Below are 9622 nucleotides of genomic sequence, written 5' to 3'. Positions count from 1 at the left end.
TATGGGACACAATGAAAGCAGTGCTAAAAGGAAAATCCATAGGACTTGTGCCTTCATAATGAAATTGTAAAGATCTCATACTAGCAAGGTAACATCACACCTGAAAGCTCTAAAACAAACAGAAGCAAGCACACCTAGGAGGAATAGAAGGCAGAAAATAGTCAAAGTCAGGGCTGAAGTCAATCAATTAGAAACAAAGGTAACAACTAAGACTCAACAAAACAAAGAGCTGGCTCTTTGAGAAAATCAACAAGATAGACAAACCCTTAGCCAAACTAATTAAAAGGCAAGGAGGTAGTATGAAAATTTAAAAAGTCAGAAGTGAAAAAGGAAACATAACATCAGAAGTTGAGGAACAAATAAAAATCATTAGGTCTTACTACAAGAGACTTTATTCCACAAAACTGGAAAATCTAAACAAAATGGAGGACTTTTCATTTTGGTAAACAGATACAACTTACCAAAGGTAAATTAAGATCAGGTAAACTATCTAACAGTTCCATAACCCCTTAAAGCCTCCTCCCACCTATAAAAAATGTCCAGGGCCAGATGGATTTATTGCAGAGTCCTATCAGACTTACAATACAGAGCAAATACCAATATATTCCTCAAAATATACCAAAAAAAATAGAAATGGAAGTAATAATACCTAATTCATCCTATGAAGCCACAGTTTCTCTGATACCAAAATCAAAGACCCCAAAAAGAAAGAGAACTTCAGAATAATTTCTTTTATGCACATCAGTACAAAAATGCAAAATGAAATTCTTGCAAGTTAAATCCAAGAACACATCAATAACATCTTTCACCATGATCTTGTAGTCTTCATTCAAGGGATATAGGCATGGTTCAATATATAACAATCCATCAACATAATCCACCACACAAACAAATTGAAAGAAAAAAAACCTCACATGATCTTCTCACTAGATGCTGGAAAGTACTACAACAAAGCTAACACTTGTTCATGTCAAAAGTCTTGTAGAGATCAAGGATTCAAGGCACATATTATAAGAATAGTAAAAGCAATATATATCAAGCCAATAGCCAATATCAAATTAAATGTAGAGAAATCTGAAGCAATCCCACTACAATCAGGGTAAAGCCAAGGCTTCCCAGTTTCTTGTTATCTATTTAGCATAGAATTCAAAGTTCTAGCTAGAGCAATTAGACAACAAAACGATCAAAGGGATACAAATTGGAAAAGAAGAGGTAAAGGTATCACTATTTGCTGATGATATGACAGTATACATAATCAATTCCCAAAATTCTACAAGAGAACTTCTATACCTGATAAACAACTTTAGCAAAGTAGCAGAATATAAAACTAACTTAAACAAATTAGTAGCCTTTATTTATACAAACAGTAAATGAGTGAAGAAAAAAATTAGAGAAACAACATCCATCAGTATAGCCAAAAATAATACAAAATAATTTTTAAAAACATACTTTCTCCTCTGCTCTGGGCCACACTCCTAGCTTAGATCTGAGAACACACTCTGCCATCCCACTCTACACCGGATACCACTTCCATCTGGCTAGCTTTGTCACCCGCCATCAGCTGCCCCATCTTCTTTTTCTCCTGCCCACCTTATCTCCACAGAAGAAAATCACTAGATTACTTTATTATTTTAAAGATTAGCAGATAACACAATTGCTGGGCACAGAAACCTCTAGCTCTAAACTAATCAGCAAACCTATATCAGCCATCTTCTAGTGGCAGAGGCTGATGGTTCTGGTTGCTCTAAGACCTTACATGGTTGTTGCATCCTATTCCAATGCCTGGTTTGAAGAGCCCCCTCTTCTCTCCCTGAATCTGCTCTTCCTCTTTCTTTTGGCACCCAGAAGTCTCACCTTTTATCTTTAGCCCAGAAATTGGCTTCTAACCTTCTTTATTGACACAATCATGAACCAATTAGGGAATTAGCACCTCCCTCTACAAATATCTTGGTGTAATTCTAACTAAGCAAATGAAAGATCTGTATAGTAAGAACTTCAAGCTCCTGAAGAAAAATAAATTGATGAAGATATCAAAAGATAGATAGATCTCTCATGCTCATGAATACTTACGATTATAGCATAGTAAAAATGACCATCTTACCAAAAGCAATCTACAGATTCAATGCAATCCCCATTAAAATTCCAACACAATTGTTTATAGACCTTGAAAAAGTAATTCTCAATTTCATATGGAAAAGCAAAAAACAACAACAAAAAAACAAACAAAACAAAACCCAACAACAACAAAAAACAAACAAAACAAAACCCAACAACAACAAAAATCCTAGGATAGTCACAATGATCCTGAACCACTAAAGAATTTCAGGAGGAATCACTATCCCTGACCGCAAGTTGTTCTACAGAGTGACAGTGGTTAAAAACCACACAGTATTGGTACAGAAGCAGGCAGCTTGACCAATAAAATAGAATCAAAGACCCAGAAGTAAAGCCACATATCTATAAATAATTGATTTTTGATAAAGAATCCAAAGCTATTCAGTGGAAAAAAGAAAGTGTCTTCAACAAATGTTGCTGGTCCAACTGGATGTCTTTGTGTAGAAGTATGAAAATCAATCCATATTCATCTCCCTGCATAAAACTCCAGTCCTGGATCAAAGACCTTAACATAAACTGGATATATTAAATCTCATAGAAGAATACATGTGAAATACATGTAACACATTGGTACAGGAGACAATTTCCTTAATAGAACACCAGTGGTTCAGGCTGTAAGTTCAGCAATTGATAAATAGATCTCTTGAAAGTGAAAAGCTCTTTTAAGGCAAAGAGCACTGCCAGTACGACAAAACAACAGGCTAAGATCAGAAAAAGACCTCCCCCAACCTTATATCTAACAGAGAGATTTATAAAGAGTTAAAGAAGTTAGATACAACGACCCAAATAACCAAATTAAAATACGGAGTACAGTGGTAAACAGAGAATTCTCAACAGAGAAATCCTGAATGGCAAAGAAGCAATTAAAGAAATATTCAAAGTCTTTTTTGCATCAGGGGAATGCAAATGAAAACAACTCTAAGGTCCTGTCCTATACAAGTCAGAATGACTAAGACCAAAAAAAAAATACATTCTGGAGAGGACATGGAGCAAGAACACTCCTCCACTGCTCTTGGTAATGCAAACTTGTACAACTCCTTTGGAAAACAATTTGAAAGTTTTTCAGAAAATAGCCCTACTTCAAGAACCAGCTATAACCTGGGCATGTACCCAGAAGATGCTCCACCATCTCACAATGACATTTACTCAGCTATGTTCATAGCAGCTTTATTCATCATAACCAGAAACTGGAAACAACCTCCATGTCCCTCAACTGAAGAATGGAAAAAGAAAATGTGGTACATCTACACAATGGAATGCTATCCAGTTATTAAAAATACAGACATTGTTAATTTTGCAGGCAAATGGACAGAACTTAGGAATATCATCTTGAGTAAGATAACCAAGACCCAAAATGACATGCATGGTGTGTACTCACTTATAAGAGTATATTAATCCTAATATCCATGCTATATTCCACAGACTCAAAGAAGCTGAACAAGAAGGAAGGTACAAGAGAGAATGCTCCAATCTAATTTAGAAACAGGAATAAAATAGTCATAAGAGGCCAATGGATATAGGGAATTGGGTCAAAGAGGGAATGGGGAGGGAAATAGGAGGGAACAGGATTAGATGTGGGGAGGGACTGGAGAGATTTTCAGATGTCCATGTGAATTGAAGGAAATCTTCAACTGAAGGGGGTGGGGAGGTTGGGCCAGTCTAAGGACAAGAGAGAGACCTGGCATAAGGGAGGTACCCAAGAATAAATGGGAGTGACATTAGCTGTGACTCATTATATTGGGGATATGGAATCTCTGGACCTGTAGTGAGGCAGGAACCCTGTGAAGTGCTTGGAACAACAACTCATCCACAAAACTTTTGACCCAAATTTATCCTGTTTGAAAGAAATCCAGGCATGGGGAATGGAGCATACAGTGAAAAACAAGGCCAACCAATAACTGGCCTAATTTCAGAGCCACTCCATGGGCAAGCATTAATTCCTGACACTATTAATGATACTCTGTTTTGCTTGCAGACAGGAGTCTAGCATAGCTGTCCTCTGAAAGGCTCCACCCAACAGGTGTCTCAGAAGGATTGGGGGCTCCGAAGGCAATAGGAACACCACAGGAAGACCAATAGAGTCAACTAATCTTCACCCTTGGGGTGCTCAGAGACTGAACCAGCAACCAAAAAACATACACACTCTTGATCTAGGCCTCCCTCACTTATGTAGCAGATGTGCAGCTTGGTCTTAAGGTAGGTCCCAAACAACTGGAATGGGGTCTGTCCCAAAAGCTGTTGCCTCTACATGGGATAAGTTCATCTAGCTGCCTTGACTGGCCTCAGTGAGACAGGATGCATCTTGCCTCACAGACTAAATGTGCCACAGTGGGGAGAAACCCAGGGGATGCCCCACCCATTCAGAGGTGAAGGGAATATGGGGATGCTGGAAGGATTGTGGGAGGACAGACCAGGTGTGGAGCCGTGAGCAGGACGTAATGTGAATAAGTAGAAAATAAATAAATAAATAAATAAATAAATAAATAAATAAATATTAATTTAAAAAGTTAAGAAACTTAAATTAATTTGCTCTCATCTACTTTTGGTTTAATATTTAAAACTCAAATTATTAAAAAGCTTGTCAAAAGGTTTAAGATGGAAAATTCATGAATATATATATATATATCTTGAAAAATATCCAGATATTTGTGATGCTTTTCAAATTTATGAAAATAAATTGAAATGTGTACAACATTTCAAAACACATTAAGAAGCTGTTGAATTTTTTTAAGAAAAAAGAAAAGCAAAACCTCCCTAAGCTTTTGGTCATGAAGAATAACTCAGAAGAGTAAAAATTATATATTGAATTTCATTAAGGTTTTATTAAAAATCATACATGTATGAAATGTCAGACTAAAAAATGGAAAAATGTAAATCATATACCTAACATATTCAGAGTCTTTTGAATATGAAAGGCATTCTCACTATTTATTACACTATTTATTACAGAGAACAACAAAGGAGGTTACACTGGTTCATCAGAATGACTAAATTTCAGACAAGACACTGAAGGGAAGGATTTGTTTGGGCTCATGGTTTGAGCAGGTGCAATGTACAATAACAAGGGAAGCCTGATAGTTGAAGCTTCAATGTTGTCGGCATAAGCATGAAACTGCGTGTTTATGATATTACTCTGATTAGATCAGATTTAATGTGGCAGAAAAGACTCCTGCATAACAAACACTGAGGTCCCCCTATATCACCACAGTCTCACCTCTTAAATGTTCTGAAGCCATATGCAAACTGTGTGACCATTGTGAGGACCAAGTGCTGAAACCCATGATCCACTGTTTGGGATATTTCTCTCCATACTCAAACATATATTTTACAAAATGTGTCAAAGGAAGAGCAAGTATGTTATTTATTGCCAACTCTTTGTTTGAAATGTTGTACTATGGTTCTCCAAGAACTTCCTTTGAGAAATTGTGCACAAAAGGCCTATTTTCTTATATGAAATTATTGCTTCTTAAAATTGCATGGACTGTAGCAATCATGAAAAGGAAAATCAGAGGCTGGAGAGATGCTCAGTGGTTAAAAAGATCATCCTTTCAGAGAAGCTGAGTTTGATTCCCAAGACCATGTATGATAGCTCTCAGCCACCTGCAACAACAGTTGCATACTACTGAAATCTGGGGACCCTATGTATATATGGTATGCATACATATGTGCAGGCAAAATACCTACAAGATAAATAAATATATTCTTTTCCTACAAGACAAATAAATGTATTCTTTTAAAGAAAAAAAAGAGGAAAAAGTTGAACAGAAATTACTATAAAAATCATGATATCAGATACAATTCATCAAATTTGTTTCTCTCGGGGGTCCAATCCAAGAATACCTATAAAGCTGTGCCCAGGTAAAGTGAATTTATGGACTTTTAGACAAGATGAAGGAATGTGTTGTTCTCGTTCAATTCTCCCATTCTTACATTGAAAAGATCACTATTTCTAAGTCAGAGGGTGCAGTCTTCCTGGCTGAACTGAGGCTGTGACCACTGTCCTGTTCCACCTAAATGAAAACAAAGACTCTTCTTGGGAAAAAAATATCCTTAGAACTTTCAGAATGAAGTTCGAAAATCTACCTTTTGTTTTCAAGATTTCCAATTTAGAAAGGAAGCAGACCCCCTCTCTTCCAGGTTCAGCTTACCAGAGGTAGGCTTGCTTTCAACTTCATGACTATGTATGTCAAGTAGAGGTCAAGGTAGGTAACAGATGTGGTCTTTCCACCAGTAAGATATTTATCTACAGAAGCTAAAGACAGGAAAACCACAGTCAATTCATCCTAAGTTTTCAAGCTCCTTACCTACTTGCACCAGCATGTGGCAGTTTTTATTTGTCAGTGAGAATCAATCAAATGCCACTTACAGGGAAAAAAAAAAGGTAGACTATTTTGGGTCATCAGTATGATTCAAGTGGTATTCTATTTTAGAAAAGTCATTTCTTTTTAAAGACGTTTTTAATATTCATGATTTGAGCATTTAATTATGGTTGATATTAAATAAAAAAGAGAGAGCACATTTTGACTTGCAAAGTTTGTAGCTCAGTAAGACAGCATGTAGGCCTCATTGGGGAATTGCAGAAAACTCAAAAATTCAGGTAAAGTACATTCAACTACATATAATTTCTCCTGCATCATCAAATAATGTCTTTAAAAGGCAGAGCTATAGGCTGAAGTGTTATTAAATCATGTGAAATTTGTATTTAAATGCTATTCTAATCTCTTAAGAACTTTAAATCTCACAATTTATTTTTTTATATTAATCAAAAGACATAAAGCTTGGATTTTCTTTGAAAATGACACTTAAAGGTAAAAGAGATTTCCCAAGACTCTGATCTGTTCTTGTGTGTATTCTAGCCTTTACAGTGACCTCAGAATACAATGGTTGCACCCTTGCAATGCTTGCTCTTGGGCAATTCGCATGCAGTGTCCCCTCCTAGCCTCTTAGTAGTTCAGAGATGAATATGTAGTGGGTCCCAATTCATGGATGGAAATCAGCCTCAAAGTGGCCATCAACACTTACCTGGTTAACCAAAATGCTCATAATTTCATTTTCCTCACTGAAGAAGCAGAAAAATAAGCTAATTGCCTTTGCCATGAATGCATAAATAACTTATTTATAACATATTAAACTCAGTTCTATTTCCTAATAGCTCCCAAATAATATGTTTTCCAATCATTTTAGTTAAAATACTATTCACGCTCATATTTTTAAAGATTGAGATAAAGTCTTATGCAGTGTCTGTTCTTGGATCACAACAACAAAAATGGTTCTCAGTTCTTTTACAGAGTTCAATCGCCTGAATGAGTAAGGTCACCTGTACCAACAATGTCATATTCAGCTCACAACAGGGTGTAGTTCCAGAACCTCAGATCTCCAAATCCACATGACCTCCTAAACATGTTAAGCAAGGTCTATGACATCTATGATACCTAGTACAATAGAAAAACTTAACATTTGCATTTAGCCTAGGCACATCTTCCAGAGCACTTTCTTATACCTAGCACAGTGTCAATGCTATGCAAATGACTATTACACTCCTTATTCAAGGAAAGATGGCAAGAACTCTGTGTGTGCTCAATGACTTTATTCTGCATAACTTTCAGTCTATGGTTATATGAATCTACAAATGTTGAAATGGACGTGCAGAGGACTGACTGTATATTCGTCTGTAAAGCAATGCAATGACAGCAGCAGAAGCCTATGATGGATGAGGGTGCACACAGTCCTTTGAGGATGCCTGGCTACAGAGAAGTCTGGCTTCCAGCAGTCTGTCTTCTGGAAGTGAAAGCTTCTACAAAACACTCTTGTGCCTTGCACATTTATCAAATTAAAATAAAATTAAAGTATTTGATTTTTATTAAGATAAAACAAAGATGTAAGCTTCCTACAACTGAAACCTAAAGACTTTCCATGCTTTAGCTCTGAAAGCAGCACAAAATGACTCCCTGGGGCTCCCTGCTAATTTTAAAGCTATTAGACATAAGGGCTGAATTTCAAGAGAGATATGGTTCTGAATTTACTCTGTTTCCTTTCCAAGAGAAAACCCACAAGGCTTTGTGATTTAAAGTCAGTCAGTTCAGCAGACCATGACAAGATTTGAATTTTCATGATAAATACAAAAACCACATTAAGAAGCCATTTGATGCTGGTGCATGCGAATGGATCCAAGTAAGCCTTTGATTATCTAAGACATTTAATTTTTAGAACCCTCAGAAACCTTTTATTTATCTAAATATTTTGAAGTATTTTAACTTGTAAAGAAAGCTTATAAACAGGGTGAAAGATGTTTTTGGCTTCAACACTACAGACATCCTACACAACACTACATATTATCACCCAGTGACAGCAAGATAACTTATTTTTGATGATATTATTTTCCCCACAGCAGGATTGAATAACCAGGAAGTGACTTTTATATCTTACCAAATTATTCAAGTGACTTTTCAATATACAAACTCCATTCCTTTGTGACATGCTATATTCTCTATGAGGCAGCATTCTTCCAGATATGTCTCAGAAACATCACTCAATATCGAAGATGTCTCTGTAATTTCAAAGGTAAATTATCTCCAAGTAGATGCTCTACAGTAAAATAATTAATGAGGAATTTTTATTAATTATGAGACAATTTTCAAATGCCTTTTAAAGTATAGTTATTTTAGCTCAAAGACATGGAAAGAAGGTAGTTTTAATCACATAATTAAGATACTGAGTGTATGATTTGATTAATGCAAGCTAATAGGAATGACGGAATTATTTTACTAATCCTGTCTCTCTAGGGACTTTAGGCACTAAAGTTTACATGGCAACTTACATTTGAGATTCTAATGATAAGATGTCCTAGTTGGCTCCTTCGTTTCTGTGCTAAAACACTGACTTAGTGGGGAGAGGGTTTATGCTTACCAACTTGCTTCTCAGACTTTCTCAACTGGCTTTCTTATATAACCCAGAATTATCTGCCCAGGGATGGTACTGCCTACTCCCACAACAATACCTAATCAGGAATATGCCCTGCATGCATACCCATGGTCCAGTCTGATGGAATCAATTCCTCAGCTGAGGTTTCCCTTTGAAACTGATAAATACTAACTACCGCATTAGTGTAGAGAACATTTTAGAGTAAGTATCTTTATTGTGGATTCTGATGTGCTTTGCTACTAGAAGATAAAGGCATTGATTCCATCAAGGTGTGCTTAAAAATGGAGGGGGGCAGAGAGAGGAGGAGAGGGGAGAGGGGGGAAGGGAGAGAGGGAGAGGGAGAGAGGTGGAGAAGGAGAGGGAAAGAAAGGGAGGAGAGGGAGAGAGAGGGAGAAAAGGGAGAGGGAGAGAGAGGGAGGAGAGGGAGAGGAAGAGGGAGAGAAAGGAAGGAGAGGGAGAGAGAGACCAGGAGGGAGAGGGGGAGGAGAGAGGGGGAGGAGGGAGGGGGAGGGGGTTGGGGGAGGGGGGAGGGGGAGAGGGAGGGAGAGAGAGGGAGGAGAGGGAGAGGAAGAGGGAGAGAAAGGAA

The sequence above is a fragment of the Grammomys surdaster genome, unplaced genomic scaffold (assembly GCF_004785775.1).
Source record: "Grammomys surdaster isolate TR1022 unplaced genomic scaffold, NIH_TR_1.0 62, whole genome shotgun sequence".
Lineage (NCBI taxonomy): Eukaryota > Metazoa > Chordata > Mammalia > Rodentia > Muridae > Grammomys > Grammomys surdaster.
Note: the sequence above shows the minus strand (reverse complement) of the source record.